Source organism: Triturus cristatus, chromosome 1_1, assembly GCF_964204655.1.
Source record: "Triturus cristatus chromosome 1_1, aTriCri1.1, whole genome shotgun sequence".
Lineage (NCBI taxonomy): Eukaryota > Metazoa > Chordata > Amphibia > Caudata > Salamandridae > Triturus > Triturus cristatus.
The window spans coordinates 19,345,571-19,372,868 of NC_140579.1; the positions used below are offsets into that span (position 1 = coordinate 19,345,571).

General features: G+C 45.4%; 1 protein-coding gene across 1 annotated transcript in view; it reads right to left on the bottom strand.

The window, feature by feature from the left end:
• Positions 1–27,298, bottom strand: part of LOC146869167 (uncharacterized) — a 140,068-nt gene that overhangs the window by 65,422 nt on the left and 47,348 nt on the right. The window lies entirely within an intron of this gene.

Genomic DNA, 27,298 nt, shown 5'->3' on the forward strand with positions numbered 1-27,298 from the left:
CCCTCCCCTTTCACGCTAAGTATAGCATGAAAGGGTGCCTTATTTACAAGGGGACGTTAAGCCACGTTAAGTAGCTTAATGCTGCCGTGTAAATAAGGCAAAGCCCCTATCCCACCACAACGTCAATTAAAGTGACGTTGTGGTGGCGATAGGGGTTTGTAAATATACCCCCATGAGTGAAGAAGATGAAGAAATAGATGGACAAAGCACTCAGCCAATCTATACCTTTGAATGCCTCATATCGAGTGCGGGTCAGAATTCTTGAGACCAGCAGCATCTAACGTTCATAGAGAAAGAACTTCACCCTGGTATCACAAATGTCTTCTTGGAAACTTTTCAAGATAATCCTGGAAAACTCTGCTGAGACTTACCGGTAGATTTAGAACGTACCACTCAAGAAGACTACAGGTTTCATATTGACACTTTTCCCATAGATCTTCCAGTTGACTATACTGTCAAAAACAGTTCTTGATCCCAATGGAAGAAATGAGCAAGACTGACCTTTAGGGTTTATATCCAGGCCCTTCTGCTAAAATGCCACCACGTCTGCATGAACCCTGACCCCTCTGAGAAGTGACAGTGTCTGCATTCCCATGGAGAGCTAGGTTCTTCTATGCAGTGCGCCTCATGAAAAAGTGCCTCTTATCTAGAAGAATTGAACACCCTACCAGTAGTCTGATGAGATCACTAAGCACTTTTATTCTTGTTCAGTTATGACGATGGTAATCCCAAATCTACTTTCTCTCATTGGCTTTGTGCTGCTAAACCTAACTTAAGTAACATTTCATTCTCAAATATGGGCCCTCATTTTGGAGAACCTTCCTCGAGCTCTACATGACAAGATTCAGGAGAACCGTGCGACGTTTAATGCGTACATTGTTTCTGTTCTGGACACAGTCGCTCCCGGGGTGATGGTGACTTCACATTATGAGTCTCCTTCAACTCCTTGGCATATATGACCCAACAAGTGTAAAATGCAAAAAGTATACACCTGAAGAAAATAGGGTGAAATGTGAGGAAGGGCTAAAGACCTTTATAGCACAACTCAAAGAGGCGTGCTCTTAATATTACTTAAGAACTCAAAAAGACATGCTCTTGATATTACCCAGGAACTCAGTGACGCGCTCCTAATATTACTCTGGATCTCAGAGAGACAGTCTCTTAATATTACTCAGGAGCTCAGAGAGACAGTCTCTTAATATTACTCAGGAACTCAGAGAGACGCGCTCTTAATATTACTCAGAAACTCAGAGAGACGCGCTCTTAATATTACCCAGGAACTCAGAGAGACAGTCTCTTAATATTACTCAGGAACTCAAAGAGACGTAGTCTTAATATTACTCAGGAACTCCGAGAGACGCGCTCTTAATATTACTCAGGAACTCGGAGAGACGTGCTCTTAATATTACTCAGGAACTCAGAGAGACACGCTTTTAATATTACTCAGGAACTCAGAGAGACGCGCTCTTAATATTACTCAGAAACTCAGAGAGACGCGCTCTTAATATTACTCAGGAACTCAGAGAGAAAGTCTCTTAATATTACTCAGGAACTCAAAGAGACGTAGTCTTAATATTACTCAGGAACTCCGAGAGACGCGCTCTTAATATTACTCAGGAACTCGGAGAGACGTGCTCTTAATATTACTCAGGAACTCAGAGAGACACGCTTTTAATATTACTCAGGAACTCAGAGAGACGCGCTCTTAATATTACTCAGGAACTCAGAGAGACGCGCTCTTAATATTACTCAGGAACTCAGAGAGACGCGCTCTTAATATTACTCAGGAACTCAAAGAGATGCGCTCTTAATATTACTCAGAAACTCAGAGAGACAGGCTCTTTTATTATTACTCAGGAACTCAAAGAGATGTGCTCTTAATATTACTCAGGAACTCAAAGAGACGCACTGTTAATATTACTCAGGAACTCAGAGAGATGTGCTCTTAATGTTACTCAGGAACTCAAAGAGATGCGCTCTTAATAGGGAAACAGCGTTTACAACGCTGCTGTTACCATGCAGGTAGGTAACAACGACCGCGTTGTTACCACGCGTGGCTTTACAACGCAAGTTGTTTCTATGACTTGCGCTAGGTGGTGTGCATAACCAGGGAATGTGTTGGATTTTAAGTCCAACACATTCCCTGCTGTTGCGCTAACTGGAGTTGGAATAGTAATTTATACTATTCCTAAGTCCAGCGCGCCATCTAGCGCAAGTCATAGAAACGATTTGCGATGTAAAGCCACGCGTGGTAACGACGCGGTCGTTGTAACGACCGCATAGTAACCTACTGCGTAGTAATAGCTGGTGTAGTAACATCATACATTCCTCATAATATTACTTAGGAACTCAAAGAGACGCGCTCTTAGTATTACTCAGGATCTCAAAGAGAAGCGCTCTAAATATTACGCAGGAACTCAAAGATACGCCTCTTAATATTACTCAGGAACTCAAAAAGACGCGCTCTTTATATTACTCAGGAACTCAATGATACATGCTCTTAATATTACTCAGGAACTCAGAGAGACAGTCTCCTAATATTACTCAGGAACTCAAAGATACGCCTCTTAATATTACTCAGGAACTCAGAGAGACGTGCTCTTAATATTACTCAGGAACTCAGAGAGACGCGCTCTTAATATTACTCACAAACTCAGGGAGACAGTCTCTTAATATTACTCAGGAACCCAGAGAGACAGTCTCCTAATATTACTTAAGAACTCAAGAATACGCCTCTTAATATTACTCAGGAACTCAGAGAGACAATCTCTTAATATTACTCAGGAACTCGACGAGACGTGCTCTTAATATTACTCAGGAACTCAGAGAGACGCGCTCTTAATATTACTCACGAACTGAAAGTCTCTTAATATTACTCAGGAAACCAGATAGACATGCTCTTAATATTACTCAGGAACTCAGAGAGACAGTCTCTTAATATTACTCAGGAACCCAGGGAGACATGCTCTTAATATTACTCAGGAACTCAGAGAGACGCGCTCTTAATATTACTCAGGAACTCAAAGAGATGCGCTCTTAATATTACTCAGGAACTCAAAGAGATGCGCTCTTAATATTACTCAGAAACTCAGAGAGACAGGCTCCTAATATTACTCAGGTACTCAAAGAGGTGTGCTCTTAATATTACTTAGGGACTCAAAAAGACATGCTCTTAATATTACTCAGGAACTTAGTGACGCACTCCTAATATTACTCTGGAACTCAGAGAGATGAGCTCTTAATATTACACAGGAACTCAAAGAGACGTGCTCTTAATATTACTCAGGAACTCAGAGAGACGCGCTCTTAATATTACTCAGGAACTCAGAGAGACAGTCTCCTAATATTACTTAGGAACCCAGAGAGACGTGCTCTTAATATTACTCAGGAACTCAGAGAGACACGCTTTTAATATTACTCAGGAACTCAGAGAGACGCGCTCTTAATATTACTCAGGAACTCAGAGAGACGCGCTCTTAATATTACTCAGGAACTCAGAGAGACGCGCTCTTCATATTACTCAGGAACTCAAAGAGATGCACTCTTAATATTACTCAGAAACTCAGAGAGACAGGCTCTTTTATTATTACTCAGGAACTCAAAGAGTTGTGCTCTTAATATTACTCAGGAACTCAAAGAGACGCACTGTTAATATTACTCAGGAACTCAGAGAGATGTGCTCTTAATGTTACTCAGGAACTCAAAGAGATGCGCTCTTAATAGGGAAACAGCGTTTACAACACTGCTGTTACCATGCAGGTAGGTAACAATGCGATCGTTACAACGACCGCGTTGTTACCACGCGTGGCTTTACAACGCAAGTTGATTCTATGACTTGCGCTAGGTGGTGTGCAAAACCAGGGAATGTGTTGGATTTTAAGTCCAACACATTCCATGCTGTTGCGCTAACTGGATTAGGAATAGTAATTTATACTATTCCTAAATCCAGCGCGCCATCTAGCGCAAGTCATAGAAACGATTTGCGATGTAAAGCCACGCGTGGTAACGACGCGGTCGTTGTAACGACCGCATAGTAACCTACTGCGTAGTAATAGCTGGTGTAGTAACGTCATACATTCCTATTAATATTACTTAGGAACTCAAAGAGACGCGCTCTTAGTATTACTCAGGATCTCAAAGAGACGCGCTCTTAATATTACTCAGGAACTCAAAGATACGCCTCTTAATATTACTCAGGAACTCAAAAAGACGCGCTCTTTATATTACTCAGGAACTCAAAGATACATGCTCTTAATATTACTCAGGGACTCAGAGAGACAGTCTCCTAATATTACTCAGGAACTCAAAGAGAGGCACTATTAATATTACTCAGGAACTCAAAGAGAGGCACTATAAATATTACTTAGGCTATCCAGCAATAACCTCAAGAGTCTTCTTCAATTCTACTCATCATGGGTATCACTGACATAATTTTTATGTATACAATATCTAAACAGAAAAATACTGGGGAATAAATATAGTAGCAAACATATCACCTTCCTAACTTGACCTAATAAAACCACAAATATCGATTTTTACTGATATCGAAAACACAAATATCAGAAACAAAAATGGATATAATATATAATATGTCAAAAATATAGATTCACACATCAACTGTAATAATATCACAAAAATAATGACATTGTCATTAATGAAAAACTAAAAAAGTACCTTTTATGTAAAACCGTTATTTAAAATAAGCATAAAACATTGTATATACATATTTGTTTTAAAAATAAATGTTACATCACCAAAATATTTATAATTCACTCCAATAAAATATATAACTAAATTCATAACAAAATAACCGCCAAAAAGATTTGCAGTTACTACAAACATTTGTACAACAATTTAAATATTAAGAAAATATATATGTAAATAAAATGTTATTCCAAACTATCAAACTATATATCAAACATTATAAATGAAATTTAAATTAGCGTTTACCATAAAAGGATATAACTGATAAACAAAATTACAACTAAAACTAAATTGACCAATAAAATCAAACAATAAAATCAGAAAAACAATGAAATCAACACTATGAAAGACACACTAATTTTATCAACTTAATACTTCATAAATGACAAACCCTGCAAGACGAGGAAACTCTGATGGGTTCTCTAACTAGACAGACCCTTAAAGGAAAAATATATACATCATGACAATTACCTAACCAAGTGAGCAAAACATATATTTAAACTAAAACTTACTTGTTAATAAAATAAAAAATGTAAAATATCAAATATTCAACAAAGCACTCTCTGACTCCCATCTCTGTACATAAACTTCCTAAAAGAAAACACTGCAACTTCGACAAGTGATTACCTGCAGGAAAAAAAAAAAACAGCAAAAGATATAACCCAGTAAGTAGACATAGATTATTAAAAAATATAAACTCACCCCCAAAAACGAGAAAAAATAATCCTAATAACCTCAGACCTCTGCAAACTGCCATCAAATAAACATTTAAATGAACCTGACACTTCTTTTTCTTTCAGCAGAAAAGAAAGCACCTGCTGTACATTATAACACCCCAATGAAAAGCTGCAAAGAGAACAGACATGTAAGTATAAATAGATAGATAGCAGCTGTTGCATCATTTTATATGTAGATAACAAAATTATAAAATTGCATTTATTAATACTATCACACTACTTTCAGATACAATGACAGAGTGAGCTAAGTATGGACCGTCCCAGAAAGGAAAGCAGTCACATGGGCTACACCTACAACCAAAAAAAGTGCATTGACAGAAAATGCGAATTGGAAATGTACAATATATTATTCCAATGCATGCTATGGGAGTGCTACTACCGACGATGATGCTGTGATTCATTTAAGAGAACACAACCGCGCCCAAAAATGTGAGAGCAGTAGACATAAGTGGGGTATTTCACGATATAAGAGAGGCAAGCAAGAGCTCCCAGGATCTCACAACCAAAATCGTAAAACATATACTGCCTAAAGTCCCTGAGCACATCACAAGGCAACTACCACCTGTACCCACCTTAAAACGTTGAATTGCACAAACTAAAAAGGCCCAGGTGGTACCCTTCCTGTCCTTAGAAGACACCATGATATAGTAATACCTCAACTTTTAACAAGGACACATAATGAGGAACCTTTCCTTTGACGCGAAAACCTAAACCACGATAAAGGATTCCTAATATTCCCCATAGGAAGTAGCCTACTAATTCTGAACCACTGTCAAACCTGGATGATAGATGAGACCGTCAAAATGTGTCCCAAACCATTCCCTCAGATATACACCATACATGGAGAGTATCAAAACACCAAATTCCCTTTTATATGGGCCCTTCTACAAAATAAACAATGCAGCACTTACTTTGAGCTCCAAAACCCCATTAAACACAAAACAGATAACTATACACGACAGGCATGCAGTACCTGGGTGTCTTCTTGTCGGATAACCGGATCGTCTCTTCGGAACGAGGCCTGGGCTCCAATACGGACAAGTTAAAGGCCGAAATTAAATCCCCGGGAGGGGCGCTCGGTTATCTTTGAGATGGTGTCTCTTCCTTGGCTGCTGGACACGGTACCAGAAAGTTAGTCTGGTCCACTAGGTGGGACTTCCTGGTTGATGACACGCCCTCACACCAGGAACATAATAACCTATTCCCTTTTTGTATCCCCTTTTTCCTTTGGCAGGTTGGACCTTGAACCACACACACAGTAGGTAGCACTTTAGGGGCACCATATACGTGTAGGATAGTTAATCATTATATTTTCTTGGTCCTGATAAAGCGCCATGGATCCTTAAGACCACTAGATAGGCGCGAAACATGGTGACCAATAACTGAGAGAGAGACCTGAGGGAGGCTTCTCACTCTCGACTACAGAGTACTTTTCTTTACCCAGTTGTTGTACACTGACTACCAGGGTTCCTTTTAAACATTTATGGTAGCATTTGCCTGTAATAGGTTTTTATTCCTGACAGGGCGGTCCACTTATTAAAGGATTGCTTTCAACCTCCACAATCAGTTTTAATCCAGAGCCCCGCACTCACTACTCCACTGCACTTACCACCTTGCTTGCATTCATCATACCGCAATTTCTAAAAAAGATCTCCACTAAAGAGAGCCTTTGGGGGACCACTTGGGCATTGCAGCACCGGCCCAATGAGGAGCACGGCCCTATGATGATGCATGACATCCCCTTGGGGATGTGTGAGGGCAACATGAAACAGTCTTGTTGACTGTCTCCATGACCTCGCTTTGGTCACACAGAACCTGTTGGGATTCTTTCGCTTCTTTTCACAGGAACAGAAGTCCATTTGAGATTGTGTTACAGCCTCTGAGAAAGTTCTCATTTGGCCAAGTGTAAAATCTCCATTACTTCATTGGGGTGTGAAGGAGGGGATATGAGATCAGCCCATCCGTGCACTTAAACTATTCTGAACTCTCAGGGTTGTGAGTGGCGAGAAAAAAAGTTGATGGCTTCTTTTAGAAATTGGGTTTCTAGTTGACAGAAGCATGCATGCTGTCCAAGCAGGAACCACAATGCTAGTCAGGGTAAGTGACGTACACACTAAAAGTTTACCTGTGCTACCCTCTGGTAACTTGCCACAGAGCAGACAGGTTAAACTAAAGAGGCAATGTGTAAAGTAGTTGCGCACACACACACACACACACACACACACCCACACACACAGTTACACAGTGAAAACAACTTAAAAAGTACTCCACACTAGTTTAGGAACATAGACAATATTTAGCTGAGTAAAGCAAGAGCAGAATATTAAAAATTCAAAAATCAAGTTATGGATTTTAGAAGAATAAACAGTTCTGTAGAGCTTAGAAGCAAATGGCACAAACTGGGGCCATCTCGTCACGCTTGACTGGGGCAAATCCAAAAGATCAGTATGACTGTGATAGAACGCAGGCTGCACACAAGATGTGAGAAGTTGCCCTGGTATATGCTGTCCACTAGGTATAGTGGGCACCTTGCACCAGTCCAAACAACCCTTATTGATGATAGTTTAAAGACAACCTTTATTGAAAGCTATCCTAGTGGTAGCTGTGGAGAGCAGCCTTCAGGCTAAGTCTTGAAGGAGTGTAAAGCAGCTGGGGACGTGTGCAGTGTGAGAACACAGCGGCGAGCTCCGTTAGCTTCTATGGGGAAAGTCGCGGTTAGAAATTTAAAGTTCAAGGAAACCTAGGAGAGGACTTTGAGCAAACCCCTTTGAACTTAGGGGGTTCTAGGGCCATCACCCACGGGAGCACCGGAGTACTCGTGTTACCTCACACAGGGAAGCCGGGTGCATAGGTGTCAAATGCTAGTGGGACAAGTCGTCGTTTTCAATGGCGACCTGCTGCAAACTGCGGCCAGCAACTGAAGAAAAGTGTCCGGAGGGATCCAAGCCTGGATAGAGGATGTGAAGAACCTGAAAGCAGAGAAGACAGAGTCTGGGTCACTTGCCAGTGATCAGGGGCACGATAGACGAATGCCCACCGATGTCGGGTGCTTCAGGTGCGAAGCTTGACTCTGCAGCTACGAGGACCAGGAGGCGTCGACGACAACCAGGAGCTAGATTCGAGCTGCCCCATGAAGGATGTCGAGTGCTGCGGTGTCAGTGCTCGGATTGAACACAACATGCCTTGGCAACAGCAAACCACGCAGGAAGAGTAAAGATGCTTCGGTGTGGACCAGCAAGGTCCTGGGGACTCCCCAAGCGATGGAGAGTCAGGGCACGTCTGGAGCAAGCAGGGAAGCCCAATCAGAGTTAAAGTTACCTTCTCAGGGACCCACAGATCGAAGGACCAGGGATCACGAAGGGACCTCCAGAGAAAACACAAAGAGCCAGCTCACGGAACACTCATGGAGTGTAAGCCAGCAATCTTCGGTGGAGTTGCTGCTGGGGGTCTGGGCTACAAGTAACCCAAAGCTCGATTTCAGAGGTCACCTCAAAGCTGATGCTTCTGCAAATGGTCACGGTGTCCAGGGGTTCGGGTTGCACGGTCTCCACGAGGGATACAGGCCTCAGAGTTGCTGAGCGCACAGAATGACCTCAGAGACCACGGGAACCCACCTCCTGTGTTGCAAAATTCTTCGGAGTCCTCAGGAGTTTCGAAGATGCAAACGGACAAATGCGTCTTTGGTCCCTGCCAAGCAGGGGAGTAACTCCTTTACTCCAAGGGAGATTCTTCAGTCATCTAGCGCAGTGTAGATCGTCAAAGTTCCAGGTTTCTGCGCATCCAGGTAAATCCAAAGTCCTGTAGCCAGGGGTTCCTACTTTATACCCAAGGAAGGGGTGGGACAAACTCTGGGGACCCACCTAAGGGAGGGTCAGGAAAGAGGGGTGGCTACACCCATTTCTTTTGTCCATTTTTGCGCCAGAGCACGGGCTGGTAGCCCCTGCTACCTGTTTGAGCTGGACTATGCACAGGGACACCAAATGTGCCCCCAGTGCTGACTTCAAAGTACTCTTGTAATGCACCCAACCAGCCCCAATACACTAAAGCCTGTCTGGGAGGTGGTTACACCTCGCTGCGACAGGAAACCTATTGTCCAGCCTCCCCTGCCAGAGTTTTGTCCAGCAGCAGGAGGGAAGACTCGTGTCTGTGGCTGCAGCATCCATTTTGTGAGACCACAGTTCTGTTAAGCTGGTACCGGGTATACCAGTGGTGCCATGTTTCTCCCTCTAGAAGGGTGGAACCATACCTCCCACACCAGTTACTGGTGTGGAGGTATGATTCCAAGGTGTTTGACACCAAACACGACATGTTTCCATGCAGCCATTCCAAAGTTAGCATTTACCGCAAGGTTATTATGCACTTAAGAGTATATAGTTTGGCTGCATCACAAACAACCTCGAAATGAAGATTCCGAAAGCTGCAGAGGGGCTCTGCTCATGCATGGGCACCCTCTCACATGAAACCCAGCACCCTGCCTTCAGGATTGTTAAGGCCTGCCATAGGAGTGATTGATAGGCTTATATGTGCAGTGATATGGAGAGATATAGATAACCTATAGCTCTAATAAGGGGTGCATACGCCACCTTACACAGGCTGCTGTAGCAGACCTGTTGTGTCATTTTAAAAGGCTTCCCAGGGGTGGCATAATACATGCTGCAGCCCCTGGTAGGCCTCTGGGGTACCTATGCCCTGGGTACATAGTATACCATATACTAAGGACTCACAAGGGTACCCCAGAATCCAATCTGGAGTGTACCTAAAGTACAGGAAATCAATTTAGAGTAGAAAGCAGATAGACTGGGGTCCTGATTAGCAGGGCATCAGTCTGGCTAAGTCAAAAAACAGTGAAACATCAGCAAAAGGTGGGGGTAACTATAAGAAGCAGATCCTACTCTCCTACACAAGAGTCATGCAGACCTGCTGCAAAGTAACTTGGTTGCATTGATGCCGAGGACGATGCATTGAGCAAAGGAAGAGATGTGTTGCTGTCGAACGTGGAGATGTAGCCGATGTAGACAATGTGCCGGTATAGAGTTGCACTGAATTAAGTGTGCATTGAAGATCAAGAATTGTTGTACATCGAGGCAATATATCATAGTCACTGGGCTATAGGAGATGTCCTCAGCAGGGCAGCACAGCAAAGCAGAAATTCAGTTCTTCCAGAGCAGCAGGCAAGCAGAATGGCATTCCTTACGTTATTGCAGTCTATACTCCTGGCAGAGTTTTTCACAGGTCCAGTAGTGCACTGTCTTGGTAGGGTCAGAGACCCCTTACTTGTACCCAGTTGTGCCTTTGAAGTGGGGGTGACTTCAAAGCAGGACCTTGAAGTGCACAGCTCCCCCTTTCTTCCCAGCCCTGGCTCCACGCTATCAGTAGAGGGTAATCAGCCCGTTGTGTGGGAAGCAGGAAACTGCCTAGGCAGATGTGTCAGCTTCCCCTTAATTCCTGCACAGGAAATGCTATCAGAATGCAAATGAGTTCTCTGTCACACCCACCATTCCTGTGTTTGTGGCTGTCGAGAGAGAATGCATAAAGTGTAGCGGTCACCCATCCCAGACGTGTGCTGGAGACAGGCTGCAAGGCACACAGAGTAGTAATACCAGGTAAACTATCTTCTTTCTAAAAGTGGCATTTCTCAAATAGTAATGTTAAATAAATGCAAGTTTACCAGTAAAGAGGATTTATCATGACCATTTCAAAGATATGTAGCATGATGCAGCTACTTGTGACAGTTTGGCTTCTCTGGTCATCTTCACTCTCTCCTTTAGAATGCTATGAACTCAGAGTGTTGATGACATGTTTAGAATTCATGCAACTCAGTGGCAGTTAATGTCATCCTTGGTGAAGGTGTTAATAAAGGTACCTCTTACCTTATGCTAGCTCCGTCATTTCTTCGAGAAGACATCACAATTTTGCCGACAATCTGGATGGGATCTGGAGTCTGTAGCACCTTAACGAGGCGACAAGATCTCACACGTCGTTTCTGTCAAGTCGGCGGTTTGGAGTTGTGCTGGACGTAGCAACTGATTTCCAAAAGCTCAAGGTACAGACTGCTGTTTGCTGTGGGCATTGTTTCCAGTGTCCCACCTCTTCACTGTCGAGTCGGTTGTGCCGCAACACCCAACAGTTTTGGTGTTAGGTGCTGGTCACTACGGAGCTTTGGACGGAGGAGCGGCTTCATGCGAGAGAGCTTCTGATGCTCACGCGGAGTTACGGCATCCTGCAAAATATGAAGGATTCCTTGGTTTCAGTTTGTTTTCTCTCCCGTGGATTATTCTTGTGAAGTCTGCGGTTTCCTGTACCCTGCTGCTGGTTTTGACGGAAGCTGGGCTGCGCAGCGTACTTCGTATTGTGTCTAGCGGAGGCATGTAAATGAAGCAGTTTCAGCCCTTCGCAGTTGCATGATGATTTTGTTTCAGCTGTATCCCGTTTCATGTACCCTGCTGTCAGTCCTGACTGAAGCTGGGATGCTCAGGGGAAGTCTATTTGTGACTTCAGGAGGTGTGTTAACGAAGCAGTTACAGCTCTTGGCAGTTTCATTTCAGCCTCATTATTTACAAGGAGTCTTTTCCTTCTGCCGGCGGCTGGGACTGGGCCTTGCTGAGGAGAAGACAATTATTCGAAGCGGTATCTCTTCGTTTAAGTGAGTGGAAACACCTTATTGTTTCAAAGAGACATTGGTTTTTTTTTTAAAGTCTGCGACAACAGAAGCTAAGAGACTCAAGTTTTTTTTCGTTTTTTTTTCTTCAACAGAATTCATAATCGAACTATAACTCAGTGAAGTTATCTCATTTTATCTTTAAAAACGTAACTTTTACATGCATTCTTGTTTTTCGCAGTGAGCTTTCAGTATTTTCTGGATTACCTTATTTATGCTTAACAGTGTTTAGTTGTGTTATACTCAGTTTTGTACAATTTGTAACATCATAGCTAAGTATAATGCCGAATGTTATTTCTCCACCGTTTTTCTTACCATCTCCAGGGGAACCTTTAATTTATTGGTCAAAATGGAAAAAGGTTTTTGGGAACTATGCACATGTGTGTGGCACTAATCTTAGTGCAGAACGGAAGCATGCTTTATTGTTACATTGTTTGGGAGCGGAAGGACAGGATGTTCTTGAAAATTTACCAGATTTTCCACATGCTGAAGCGCGTGATTTGAATGAATTTGACATTTCTGTTGCCAAATTGGATCGTCATTAGTTGCCTTGTGTTAGTACTATTTTAGAAAGATTTCATTTTGGTTTGAGGGGACAGGGGCAGAATGAATCTGTAGAGGAGTTTGTGACTGTGTTGAGGAAATTGGCTTCAAAATGCAATTTTGGGGGTGCGGTTGAAGAAAGAATTAGGGACCAATTTGTGTTATGTTGCAACAGTGACAAAATTAGAGAAGAATTGTGGATGAAAGACGAGCCCCCCTTGGAGGAAGTGCTCATTGTTGCGAAACAGGTAGAACACATGATGAAATGTGTAGGTGAGTTAAAATCGGGGAAAAATTTAAATTCCCCAGAGAAAGAAAATCCTACTGAGATAAATGCAGTCATGACTCAGACTGTTCCTGAGGTAAAACAAAATTCTGAGACCAAGAGTGTTAGGAAGTTTGAGCAGAATGTCAAAGTGAGTTGTTTTAGGCGTGGATTTGATGGTCATAAAGCAAATGACAAATTTTGTCCCACTTTGTCTCCAAAGGGTTGGCTACAAACACCGGATCAAGTTAAAATGTGATGCAATTCCCGTTGTATCTAAAGTGAGAAGGATTCCCCTACAGACGGCGATGGAGAGTGAACTCAAGAAGTTAACGGAGTGTGGGGTCATCGAAGAGGATGAAGCAACTGAATGGTTGGCCCCTATTGTCGTTGCACACAAAGGAAATGGTGACATTCATCTTTGTGTGGACCTTAAGGCGTTGAACAGTGAAGTAGTGGTTGACAAATTTCCCCTACCCAATATTGAGGAAATTATTTCCACCTTCTCACGTGCAAAAGTTTTTAGCACATTAGACTTAATGTCAGCCTATCATCAGGTTGAATTGGATGGGTGCTCACAGGATCTGCCGCTTTTACAACTCCTTTTGGCAATTTTTGTTTCAAGAGAATGCCTTTTGGTTTGATTTCTGCTGCGGCAGTTTTTTAAAGAATTATGTTAAACATCTTAAAAGATCAAACTGGTGTTAAGTGTTATCAAGACAATATAATTGTTTTTGGAACCAACAATGAGGAGCATGATCAGCGTGTTTGCGAAGTGTTATCCAAGCTTCAGATGGCTGGTCTGACACTGAAGGATGAAAAGTGTAAGTTTGGTGTTAGTGATGTTTTGTATATAGGTTTCAACGTTACTTCAACAGGGATTAGACCTAAGAAAGATATGGTCGATACAATTCATGCTTTGCAAGCACCAAAAACCAAAGAGGAACTTTCTTAGTTTCTGGGCATGGTTGAGTATTATAGTCGTTTTATCAAAGATTTTGCTAGTAAAACGTTTAATATGAGAATTCTGTTAAAAAAAAAACAGATTTTGTCTGGGGACAGGAATGTTGTCAGGAATTTGGGAATGTAAAGTACGAGCTTAACAATGCTCCTTCTCTCCAGTCTTTTGATGCAATGTGTGAGACTAAGATAGTTTGTGATGCCAGAGGAAAAGGTTTTGGAGCTCTTCTTAATCAAATGAAAAATGGAAAAGAGAATTTAATTACGTGCATTTCAAGATCTCTCAGAGATGCTGAATACAACTACTCAGTTATTGAGAGAGAGTCTTTAGCTGTGTATTGGTCAATGTTGAGATTTAAAAAATGTCTTTGGGTTGTCAGGTTCAATGTCCAGACTGATCACAAACCGTAAGTTGAAGCGTTCAATAAGAAGGGTCTGGATTTAATCTCAAATTCGCAGATGGATTGTTGGTTTGCAAGATTTTTCGTTCACTGTTCAATATATTCCAGGGGCAGGTAATTTTTCTGCTGATTGTTTATCAAGGTTGGTTGACATGCCTACCTCTCCGTTGGTTGTTGATGATGATCTGGGTGAGGAAGATGAGGTGAGTGTCTGTGAGGTGACAGAAGGAGCCATAAATGAAGATGAATGGTTAGCCGAGCTGCAGAAGGATGACGTTTTGTGTAAGGTGAGGAATTTTGTCAGTTCAGGTAAAAGAAACAGATCTGAGCTTAAGGAATGCGAGGGAGTTTGGGCGAAAATCATTGATGAGCTTGCGGTGAACAAGGGTTTCTTATTGTGAGGCACAAGATTAATTCCTCCTGAGATTTTGAGAAATAGGATATTACATTTGGCTAATGGAGGCCACGTGGGCATTGTAAAAACTAAGGGTAGGCTTCGCAGAGATTTCTGGTGGCCTGGTGATCATGATGTGGAGCATTTGATCAGAGACTGAACGAGTGTGTTTTTAGCAACAAAGGTTTGAGAACTAGTCAGACACCCATGGGTTGTAGATCTCTACCCAAATATCCTTGGGAAGAAGTTACCATGGACATCTTGAGACCAGTGAGAGGAGAACACGCTACTACCTATGTTTTAGTTCTCATAGGATCTGTACTCAAGATGGGTAGAGGTGTTGTGTGTCCATGATATTTCTTCCTCTTCAGTGATTACATTTTTGGATAATATTTTTAGACGTGAAAGTTTTCCACGTTACTTGTTAACTGACAATGGTGTCCAGTTTTGCTCACGTTAAATGGACAATTATTTGAATGAGTGCAGCATTGTGCACAAACCTCTGCCTAATATCATCCCGAGACCAATGGTGCTATTGAGAGGGTGATCATGACACTTTAAGAAGGTATTCAATTGTCAAGAGTCAATAATTTGGATTGGAAGGTTGAGTTGTCTAAAAGACTGTCTGAATATCGTATGTCACCTCACACAACCACTGGGAAGGCTTCATTTGGTTGGATGCACTGGTCTAAGTTGTGAGTAGATAATTCTATTGGTGAGTGGAGAAAAAACTGAGTTAATTGCGCTGAAACAGAGGAAGGCTATGTTTGACTTGTCTAAAAATGTTAAGAATGTGTCTGTTAGCGTGGGGGACTTTGTAAAGGTAAAGGCTCCTAAAGGTTGTGCTGATTGGTCAAAATTCACCAGGAGATTGCAAGTGGTGAAATGTTTTAAAAATGCAGTCAAGACACAAGATGGACGTATCTGGAACAAAAGCAGGGTAGTAGTTGTTCCTGGTCCTAAAGATAATTCTGGTATCATTTATGGAAGTGGCCAAGTGTCTAGTGATTTGCATAAAAATGGTTTACAAAACAATCACGAGGGTGATCATGTAGCACAAAGGAAGAGTTTTAGAGTCAATAAAAGACCTACACATCTCAGAGATTTTGTAGAATGAATTATGCTTTTCTCTCTATTTTCCTTTGTTTCTCTTTCTCTTGGTTTTACTCTCTAATTTCTCTCTTTCCTTTATATTTCTTTCTGTATTTACTCTCAGGTCATTTTCCGTTCCTTTTGCATATCTTTTAGTAGTCATTTCATCTGCCTGTGTTTTTCAATATTTCATTATTTGTAGGTTGAGGAAGAAGTGTGACAGTTTGGCTTCTCTGGCCATCTTCTCTCTCTCCTTTAGAATGCTATAACCTCAGAGTATTGATGACATGTTTGGAATTCATGCAACTCAGTGGCAGTTAATGTCGTCGTACCTCTTACCTTATGCTGGCTCCGTCATTTCTTTGAGAAGACATCACACTACTCCTTTCTAATCAGGAATTACAGCTTAAATATGTATTAAGGAATTCCCAATGCTAGCCTTGAGAGTAGTAGGACACACAATAGTGAAAAATTAATTTGGATATTTCCCACTACTAGGAAATTTGAAACATAAAAGTACATGTCCTGGTTTTTACTTACAGCGCATCCTAACCTTAAGGCTACCTAGGGGCTACCTTAGGGGAGGTTTATTTGTAATTAAATTGGAGTTTATGGCTTGGCACGTGGTCTTAAATGCCAAGTTGAAGTGACAGTAAACTGCACACACAGGCCTTGCAATGGCAGGCCTGAGACAGATTTGAAAGGTTACTTGTATGGGCGGCATAATCAGTGCTGCAGGCCCACTAGTAGCGTTTAGGTTACAGGCCCTGGGTATATGGTATGCCACTTTACAAGGGACTTACAAGTAAACTTAATATATCAAGTGGATGTACACCAATGCCATCATGTTTAGAAGCACAAATCACATGAACTTTAGCACTTTTCAGCACTTCCCGAGTACTCTGCAATAACAAAGTTATTCCATTGGCTGGAGACCACCAGTCTGCAGTGACTGAAGGTGCCAGACAAACACGTTACCTACCTTCAGTATCACTCTTTCTGGTGGAAACTCTCTTCACCTTAAGACTGTCCTAAGGTGCTTGACAGGCTCTGGAGAATTACGACTAATAACCCCAACGTGCCCTAACCCCACTCCTGCCCGCCATAACATCCCTTTGTCCACTTTTCTCCTTGAGGTACTTGTCCTGTTAGGCATCTTTTCCAGTTAATGCTTGCTGGGCGCCTTCACTGTTGTGTGGATTCAATTCCTGTATGACTCGGTCAAGGCGAGCAGTGTGTGATAGTAATGGTTGAGTTTGGTGTCATCCAACATACACGGTACACGCAGTCTTCTAGGACGCTGATAGTCCTTAAAGTCTTTTCCAAAGTAGTCTATGAAGAACCCCCATTGTATCATGAAGTACATTTCGTTGCGTCAGGCAGGTTCCTAGTTTAGACATTTTCTGCGTCTGCAATATGAGTCTAAATTGTGGCTGAACCCCAGAGTGAGAATATAGATAGTTTTACAGCCAACGGCATGTGTGACATGTCTCCATCTCCTCTGATACAGGGGATATATTGCCCCTGATGGGCGTCTTAGGATCATAACCTCCCGGCATTCCTGGTAAAGGGATACTTTGACCTTCACGAAGATTTGTTTTACCCCATCCTGGAAAGTTCACACATGGCCAAGTGTAAAATCTTTGTTACCCCCATTGGGGTTTGAAGGAAGGGGATATGATGTCAGCCGCTCCGTAGACATAAACTGTGCCAGACCCTGAGGATTGTGCGTGGGGAGATATATAGTTGAAGATCTCTGTTCGAAACTGCATCAAGCATAGAAGGGGAAAATGCCAATAGTGATTGCTTTTGTGCGGGAAGGTGTACCTTCCTGCGCAAAAACAATCATCCCAGCAGCGCAGGCACCCTTGCAAAATGACGCGGGAGTGCCTGTGCTGGAGCCTAGCAGCCAATTGTTGAACAGCACTGGGGAAAGCATAGGGATGCGTCATATTGTGGTTCATACGACGCATTCCTGTGATTTAAAAATGATGCAGCACAGTGCAGCTAAATGCCTTGCAGTGCCAAGCAGCATCAGTTTCTTGTAGAAGCGGCCCTAGGATTTTGGTTGGCAGAGGTATGCACCCTGTCCAATTAGGAACAACAATCCTAGTCATGGGTAAGTGAGGTACACACTAAAAGCTTAACTGTGCTCACCCTCTGGTAGCTTGGCACAGAGTAGTCAGGCTAAACTGAAGAGGCAATGTGTAAAGTATTTATGCACATGCACACACACACACACACAGAGTAACAAAGTGAAAACACCACAAAAAGTACTCCACACCATTTTAGAAACATAGCCGATAAAACAAGACAGGTCAGCGTACACATGAGGGTTTGTTATAATTTAATCGAGATATTGTTTGATGACAACACAGGAGGGTTAGGCAAAATTGACGTTGAGGTGTATTTGATGATACACGCAGTGTATTATGGGACCCGTAGGAGAAAAGGCAGTGGTAAATGTTGGTAGTGGGTGACCCGGTGGAGTAAGGTTTTGCCTAGACGAACACACGACGAGGGATCATAGATACAGGAGGTTTTGATACGGTGGATGCAATTAAACTTACGGGGAATATGTAAATGTGGAAGAGGGTGAGTATATATACAGGGGATACGATCAAGAAGGATCATATATGCGATAGTAGTGTTAAAAACAAAGGAAGGACAAAACGAAGCGTGTTTGTGCAAAGAATAAGGTCTGGTTAAAAATTACTTTGAGGTGAACTCGATCTTAGACGCAGCGGGTGACCACATTTGCAGTTTTTTTTTAAAAAAACAACAGTGGAAGTTAATTGCCAGATGGTGACATGCAGGGGCGGTGGTACGTTAAAAGTAGAATGGGGGGGGGGCGTGGCCTGCAGCCAAGCAAGATGGCCGCAGCCTAGTTGGGCTCCGGGGGAACGATCGACTCCCCCTCTCATCCGTAACATATCCGGGCACTGATCCGATCCCTACGGTCTGGATTCGTACAGCGGACACACAGCGCTGCTTCCCGGTCCAACTCCGGGATCCCTCGGACGCTCACAGCGGAATTGGCAAGACCTGGACCTCTGCGGCCTGCCGCAGCGTGTGCGGCCGGGGCCTCGAGTGCCGGGGCGGCCCGGGGCGAGGTGCGCCCGAGCGGATCTTCACCGCGGCGGCGGCGGGGGCTGGACGCCTGCGCCGCGCGCTGGCGACGGCGACACCTGAGGGGGCTGAGGCGGAAGTGGGGCGAGCCTTGGACGACCCCCAGCGGCCCAGGACAAAGGGCCAGCGAGAGGCGCAAGGATCCGCTGTCCATCCGGTGGGCCTGACCGGGCTCGGGCGGGCTGCTGCCGGCCTCCGGGCCCACGCTGCACAGGAGAACTGCATCGAGCCCTGCCGAAGCGTGCGGCCGGCCCCAACTGCTCCGCGCCGACCCCCCCCCCCCCCCATCCGGGACGACCAGAGTCGGGGATTGCGCCCTAAGCTGCCGGGGGGGCCCCCCTGGTGCATCGCTCCCCCGCTGCTCTGCGGGAGTGATATTGGAGAGATATCGCTGGCGCCATGAGCGGGAAAGGAACCAGGGGGCACCACCAGGGCAAGCTGGCTAAGTTCGCCTACGCCAGGGACTCCGAGGTGTCGGACCGCGGCGGCCCCACCGAGAAGATGGCGACGACCGCCGACTCGCCGAAGGTGACGCTGGAGGACATTATGAAGGCATTAACCCAGGTACAATCCACAGTGGGGTCAATCTCAACGGACGTATCCCTGCTCCGCGCAGACTTTCAAAAGATGTCCGCCAGGGTAGCAGAGGTGGAGCAGGCAACAGAGACCTTGGCGAAGGATTCCAAAGGCCTCCTACAGAGAGTGTCGCACTTGGAGGCGGAGAACAAACGTATGGCGGCCAGGCTGGACGACCAAGAAGGGCGCTCTCGCCGCAACAACGTGCGCATTATTGGAATTCCCGAGAGTGAGGGGCACCCGGCCATGGACCTCTACGTGGAAGAATTGATTAAGTCCAAGTTGCAACCCCGGGGCCTCTCGGCGTTCTTTTCAGTGGAGCGCGCACATAGGGTACCGGGAGGGCGCCCGAAGGTTGGGGCGCCTCCGAGGCCTGTCCTGGCCCGACTGTTCAATTTTAGAGACAGGGATGCCATTCTACAGGCGGCGCGGGTGGCACCGCCGATTCGGCTTCAGAACTCCACGGTATCCTTCTTTCCGGACTATACGGCGGCGGTGGCGGCTCAGCGGCGGAGCTTTGTGGAGGTCAAGAAGAAACTACGGGCACGCGAACTTCCATATGCAATGCTCTTCCCGGCGCGTCTCAGGGTGGCGGCGGAGGGCAAAACTTTCTTCTTCGACACCCCAGAGGAGGCTCATGACTGGTTGGAGGGGTGGCGCCGTGCTGGTGACACAGGGCGCTCGAACCGAGGGACAAGACGTCCAGGGAGTGAGATTGATCCTACTGGACATGAACAGCGCCTTGTGGAGGTTGAGGAGGAACCCACGGGTTGATGCGGCGGCTCGCATCCTGACCGAACGGCAGTTCGAGACTACCCGTTGGGACCTGATGTTGATGTAGTGTCCACATGCTGGCTGATTTGGGACATGAACGATGAGACCTGGGGACGGGGGATGTCCGGGTCCCCCTCGGACTCCACGCTCCCTTACAAGCGCAAGTACTGTTCGGGGTTCTAGGGACTGAGCACTCTGCTGAGTTGGGGTGGCGGGCAGTTCTGAGTCCGTGTGGCAGGGAGGCAGGGAGGGGGGGGGGGGACGGGGTATGTTTCTTGGTTTTGTTTCTTTGTTTTGGTTGGTTAGGACACAGCTCTTTGACTTACATCATGCACATGTTCTGCACAGAACCTGGGCCACGCTAGGCTCTACCCGCTTATGGCTTTATCTCCTCTTCCACCCGCCATGAAGTCAGAACTGACTACTCCAATAGCCTCTGACACTGACTTGACCCCGGTGCAGCCCCTCTCCTTACTGACCTGGAATGTACGGGGTTTAGGGGACAAAATCAAACGAGGTCTGGTCCTGCATAGTATTAAACGGTGCGCCCCCGCGCTGGTCTTGCTTCAGGAGACCCATCTCACCGGCACGGCTACTAAAGCACTGGACAGATGGGGATACAAGATGGTGGTCCACTCGGAGTTTACTTCTGGGTCCCGAGGGGTTGGCATCTGGCTGCGCAAACAGTCCCAAGTAATAGTGCTTGATGTACACACGGACGGAGCCGGGCGGTTTGCCGCGGCTCACATACAATGGGAAGGGCACCATTATAATTAGGCTGTCCGGAATTCGGTTAAAACCGACTCTACACGACAGTACACTACCGACTGAAAATCAGCTGACCTGGTTTAAACCGAGTGTCACTGATTTTTTACATATTTGTTACACCGCTTGGCCACATGAGGGAGCCAAAGGAGTACAAAAAAGAACAATACTGGAACTTGCAATGCGGAAGCAAACAGCGGGAAACAATGAGTCACCCCCCCAAATTAGAATGGTTGGCCGATAAGATAGCTGGTTCAGTGGATGAGCATCCTACATAGGTTTGGGTGCAGACACAGCGAATCCAAAAGTAGAGGAGGACTGGCCAATATAGAAATCGTGAGTTTTTTAGGCAGAGCACAGCCTCAAAAGCATGACAGAATTCGGGCCAAGTCAGTAACGCTAGTTACTGGCTGACAAATCATGCCGCTTTTCAAGCAGAGGTGAAAATTTCCTAGAAATTAGGTACAAAATATAACACATTTTCGAACAGACAGGGTCTACTCTGCCTCTTATCATTCTGAGCTCGATATATTTTGTATTATTTACTTGAGCTTCCTTTAATTAGGACTAGCAATATTTACAAGTAACGAGGTTGGGGCCGTGATTTTTATCAATAATAAAATTAACGTAATTAATCAATGAGCAGCGCGGAGGCCGTGTGGGAAGCTAAGAGGCTGCCAGGCAGACGCGCAACGCCCATGGAGCTCAAAGGGCTGCAGTCTACTCCTGCCCCCCACCCCCCACAGCGAGACATCTCCCCAGGCACACACAAAGCCGCACCCGAGTACTTCACAGGTCTTTAAAAAGACCATTTACATATTAACGAGGCTTTGCTGTGTTTTCACCCCTTCATCTTCATCTGCCTATTGCTGGAAGAATTAAGGATTCCCCCACCCGGAATTTGGCTGTAGTTGTGCCTCTGCTGCCAGGTGGGAAAGGTGCAGGGCTAAGTGGAGTGTGCAGGACACCGGATGCCTGGGATGCTGCTATTGCTGACCGGAGATGTGTGAACTGATTGAAATTGGAAGCCTGGCTTCCACGCACCCCCACAGTCTGACAGCAGGATTGATGGAACACATGTTTTCAATGAGAGTCGCTGAGGGCAGCCGAGGGATGGGACTGCTACAATTACACTGATAAAGAAATGTTCAAAAAGTCCGGGGGAGAGTTGGACTTCTAGCCCGTCCCCCCTAACCTGACTCACAGGCGAGCCTGCTCAAAAATGATTGAGCAGGGAGAACGTTAAAAGTAAGACCAACGCATGCTTCATGCCACAAATCCATGACGAACGGTAGCAATTTATTTCCTATGCTCTATGCTTTTTTATGCACGCACGCTCATTGATGCATCATTCATTGTGCCACAGAAGGCAGCTGCAACTCAACCCTAACTTGCTCTGTGTTACCCATGGCCTGGTCCTTACTGGTCTCGTTTTATTAGGGTGTACACATGGTGACGTTAAGGCTAGCACCTTGAAGCTTTGAGAACTGACCAACCAGGCCCCCTGCTTGATCCACGTGGGGGGAGGGGAGCTGTTCTGGTCTGCCGTCTGTTTTACTGGGGCCGCACCCAAGTAGTTCACAGGTCAGACCATTTACTCAACGAGGCTTTGTTGTACTTCACCCCTTCTTAGAGCCCCTGCAGCTACACTCTTACATGGAAAACAGCTAGAGCTCCAGCACTCTGCCCCTAAAAAACAAAGGTAGTTCATTTATTTTTTCTAATTCGTGTGCATGCTTTTTTGTTGGGAATACAGTGGCAAACGCAAGACTGCTCCATACATTGTTTGCTGTATAATCACAGATCCGTTCTAATGAATTAAATCATTGTTTAAGGCGCTATGTGCCCTGCAGTGTAAATCGTGTTGTATTCAACGTGCAACAAGCGTCTCAAGTCTGGCAATCTATATACGTTGTTTGTGGAAGGAAATGTGTAACAATTAAAACAGCCATAGGCAGCCTTTAGTTTCCACCTGTATACATTTTATTTCATAACCGTTCTATAGATTTGTCTGACTACGGTGTGTTTTGTGAAGTATTCTTTGATTTTTTTAATTGGGGGTTTCTTTTCCACCCTTTGGTTTGTGCATATTTGCCATTGATTACATGGTTGGTTTCCTTCGAAGGTAGTTAGAATAATCGATTGCATTCCCTGTGCAATATGCATTGGTTAGCCTGCTCATTTGGAAGAGGTGTGGCGCAGCGGCCAGGGCGACTGACTCCAGAACCTGGGGCTCGCGGTTCGATCCCTGGGGCCAGCGGCAGATCAGCCCAGCACCATGTGACTCTGGGCAATAGCTCGCTTAATCTTCCCGAGGGCCCCCAGTGCCTTGACACCTTCAGGTAATTGTTCGCGCTTTACAAATACTGGACATTTACATTTCATTTGATTCCCTGAACGGCGAGCCTTCTGTGTTTTCTCTTGGCAGTTGTATCCTGTTTGCGTAGGCCACCCCTTCTGTGTTTCCCCCCCCAGTCACGTGACAGCATCGCTTCTGTTTTTTGCAGAACTTTAAATATTTCGATTTTCCTTAGCTGTACATTTTGATTGCAGCGATATCTGGCCTAAAAATGTTTGTCATTATGTGATCAAGGAATGCATGGTCACTCACTTGTGTTGCACGAAGTTCTGTAAAATAACGTCTTACCATATGTGACGGTTAATGGTGTTGGCATACATTTTTTTGCATTCTAAAGTTGATTTGAATGTAAACGTGGAAATGCACGTGCTTTTGTGTACAGATATGCATGCATGTAGTAAATAAAATTTGAGTGTCTGTGCGGATAGAATATTCCCATCTGGTTAGGTCACTAGGTAGGTAGAACGTATGTCCAGCACAGCAGTAGACATATGTTCGTGACAGATGTGTCATGCCAAACCATTGGGGACAGTGACATAACAAGCACATATTCTACGTCATGCCGGGTACTCCTCCCCCGCCTTTGAGACCCCCAAACTTTTGTATCATGGTGGATCTTTAGAATTTATTTTGGTATCTGATCAGGGCATTGGAGTCGCCCCTTGGAGAATGTGTTAATTTCCCTTTGCATCAGTTGTGCTGTCTCTCCTGTTGTATCATGCGCCTTTTTGGTGTGACTGGTGTTATTCGCATTCGCTTCCTTGAAATTGTGTATTTTAGGACAGTTGCATTACATTAAGCATTACAGAATGGCATGTTATCTGTATGCAAGCCCCATACGCAGGCCTCGTCTACTTAGTTGGCTAAACAGTGCATTTTATTGTCATTTGAATGTTACCCATTTGAGCACCCCTCAATGTGTGCCCTGCACATTAGCAGTCCCTCCCCATTAATGTTGGAAACTGCTTGTGTAGTCAAATATTTTGGTGCTGTCTGCAGCTCTATCCACGTGATCTCGTAGTTAAACCAAGAACGATAATTTGAAATGTTGGTGGGAAACTCAATTTTACTGTTTATTCGGTGGGATTATTGTAATATGAGCTTTGGGTGTCACGAGGAGGGGCACTCCAAGTTACCATTAGGTCGGGCAAACGAGGCGCTTTCGTTGGTGCCATTTTGTTTATTTTTGACCCCATCTTGTGAGCGAAGAGGAACTCCCAACGGGTTATTGAGCAACAACATCTGGGTTTAGCTCGAGAAACCATGTGGTTGGGTGGCCTGTGCGCTACATCCAGGGGGACACCACATATGGAGTGAGAGGCACTCTTAGCAGGCACCATCGTGGCGAAACGTCGAGCCAGTGTTGCGTTGGAGATTCATCCCCTACTTGAATCTCTTTTGCCATGTTCTGCCTAGAATGTTTTCTATGCTGGCCCCACTAACGCAATGTGGTGGAGACCCCTTTTAAATTTTTTTGATCGGGGAGTTTTCTAACAGACGGTTGAAATACAAAAATTAGCTAGTGTGTTAATCAGCCTGTGCGGGTGTAGGCAAACATTTCTGCTCTGTCAGTCAGGCAGTCGAATGTTTCAGAATCTTCATTAGTCTGTTCTGTTGCTCATCCTGGGATCAGAACATATTTTCTATTTTTTGGAGGGTAACCTTTGACAGGTCACCTCCTTCGGAGCTCATACCTGAGCTGGCAAAGTTATCTTAACCTCTAGAGACACCTATTTCAGTTGAGCTAATTGCGGACCTAGGCTGAGAGCCCCCACAGCAACTAGGGCCTTTTCTGTGGCTCCTGCTGTGTGGGCTTAGAGACAATTTGAGAGTGTTCACTATGTCTGGGCCTCTGCAGACTTTGGTTGCTCCTTCTTTAGAATAGAAATGTCCCTTCACCAACCATGGCTTTTGAAGTCAATGAAACCTCACTGTGGTACTCTGCACAAGTGTTAGATCCCTACTGCAAAGTGGAATTTTCTCCAAACTTTGCAAAGTACAGCTTCATTATTGACTGCTTTAATACCTCTGAGGGCCTATGCTCCCAGTTCAACGCATATGTTGCAGAAGCTGTTCCAGAGAATGTCAGCCTTTAGGTGCACCAGTATTGGCATGGAAAGCTATGTCAGTGGCCAGAGTTGGCAAATTGTGTACTGGCCGTTTCGGCGTTGCCAGTCTCAAGTGCCAATGTCGAGAGGCCTTTTCACAAATAAAAGTTTACATAGGAAGGAAAGAGAGCACGAATGACCAAAGACTCACTGAAGAAATATTGTATGGTGTACTACAATTATGTTTAACTTGTAAGATTGTATTGGAACCTCAAATACACTGTACGTACACGGTCTATATACCATGCATCAATGAAGAAAGCAAGCAATAATAAAAGCAAAGCGTTCCATAAACACCGGTAAAACACTGTTTCGGTTGTTTTTTATGGCGCGAAAATGAGTAACCACTGAAAAGCACTGTTTTTTTTAGGTATTGAAATCACTGGAAAACACTGAAAAAACACCACCAGAATTTACCAAAAATAGAAACTGAAAACAGGAAAGCCTAATTATAATGTAGTGTCGGTCTATATCCCCCCTGGGTTGCATGCCACGGCGTTCCCGGCACTTAGTGAATTTCTCCTCACCTTGCCGGAGGGAGAGGTGCTGCTTGGGGGTGACTTTACTGCGGTGATGAACGACCACATTGACCGGTCTCCGCCTCGGGCGCAGGGTAGCGGCGCAACGCGACTAGCGGGCTTCGTGGCGGCGCTAGGGTTCACAGATCTTTGGCGCTGGCGCCACCCAGAGACACGCTCCTACACATTCCATTCCGGGGTACACAACAGTCTAACTCGTATAGATCACTTTCTGGGCTCCCCCGGATGCCTCCATAACGTTGAAAGTATTGACATTAGACCCAGAGGCATCTCTGACCATTCCCCGATCCTTTTGCACTACCACAGCTCCCACCTGGTACGCCGCCGCGTTTACCCGATACGCCCTAGCTATCTGCGTCTCCCGAAGATTAGTAAATCCATCTCCCGGGGATCGAAACTCTACTTCCAAGAGAACGCCGCTTCGGTTGACTCTCCCACAATTCTTTGGGAGGCGTACAAAACGGTGCTGCGAGGCCTGGCGATGGCGGCCATCACAGGACACAAGCGCATGCAAACGTCTGAGTTGCAGACGCTGGAGCTTGAGCTCCGGGCGGCGGAGGCTCGTCAGGCTGAAGCCCCCTCCCGCGAAACCTCCCATGACCTACGAGTGGCTCAAGTAAAACACAGGGAGCACCTGGCAGACCGTGTTACACAGCGACTTGAGGCCTCTCGGCATACGGTCTATGATGTCGGCGATAAAACCGGCAGGCTACTGGCATGGTTGGACAGGCGAGACAACGGAGCCCGGTGGATTGCGCAGTTGGCTACGGCCGAGGGGTCGACAACGTCAGACCCGCGGCACATAGTGCGCACCCTGGCGGGGCATTTTCGAGATGTGTATTCCTCCAGCTCCTCCATGTCGGAGGAAGTGGCGCTGACATACATTAGTGACCTACAGATGCCTAAGCTCTCCCCTGAAGCCAGGGAGTCCCTGGAGGCCGATCTTACGGTCGAGGAGCTGCAGGTGGCTATCGCGGCATTACAACCTGGCAAGGCACTGGGTCCTAATGGCATCCCGGTTGAGCTGTATCAAAGGCTGCCCGAGCTGCTGACCCCACACTTGTTGAATATGTACAAACATGGCCTGGAGAGGGGGGAGCTCCCCGCGGACCAACGGACGGCCACCATCGTGGTACTGCCAAAGCCGGGCAAGCCAGCGGACCAATGTGCCTCCTATCGCCCCATCTCTCTGCTTAATGCAGAGGCCAAGATCCTTGCGAAATTGTTGGCCCTCCGACTCACGCCACACTTGACTGACATAGTACACCCGGACCAGTCGGGCTTTATGCCCGGG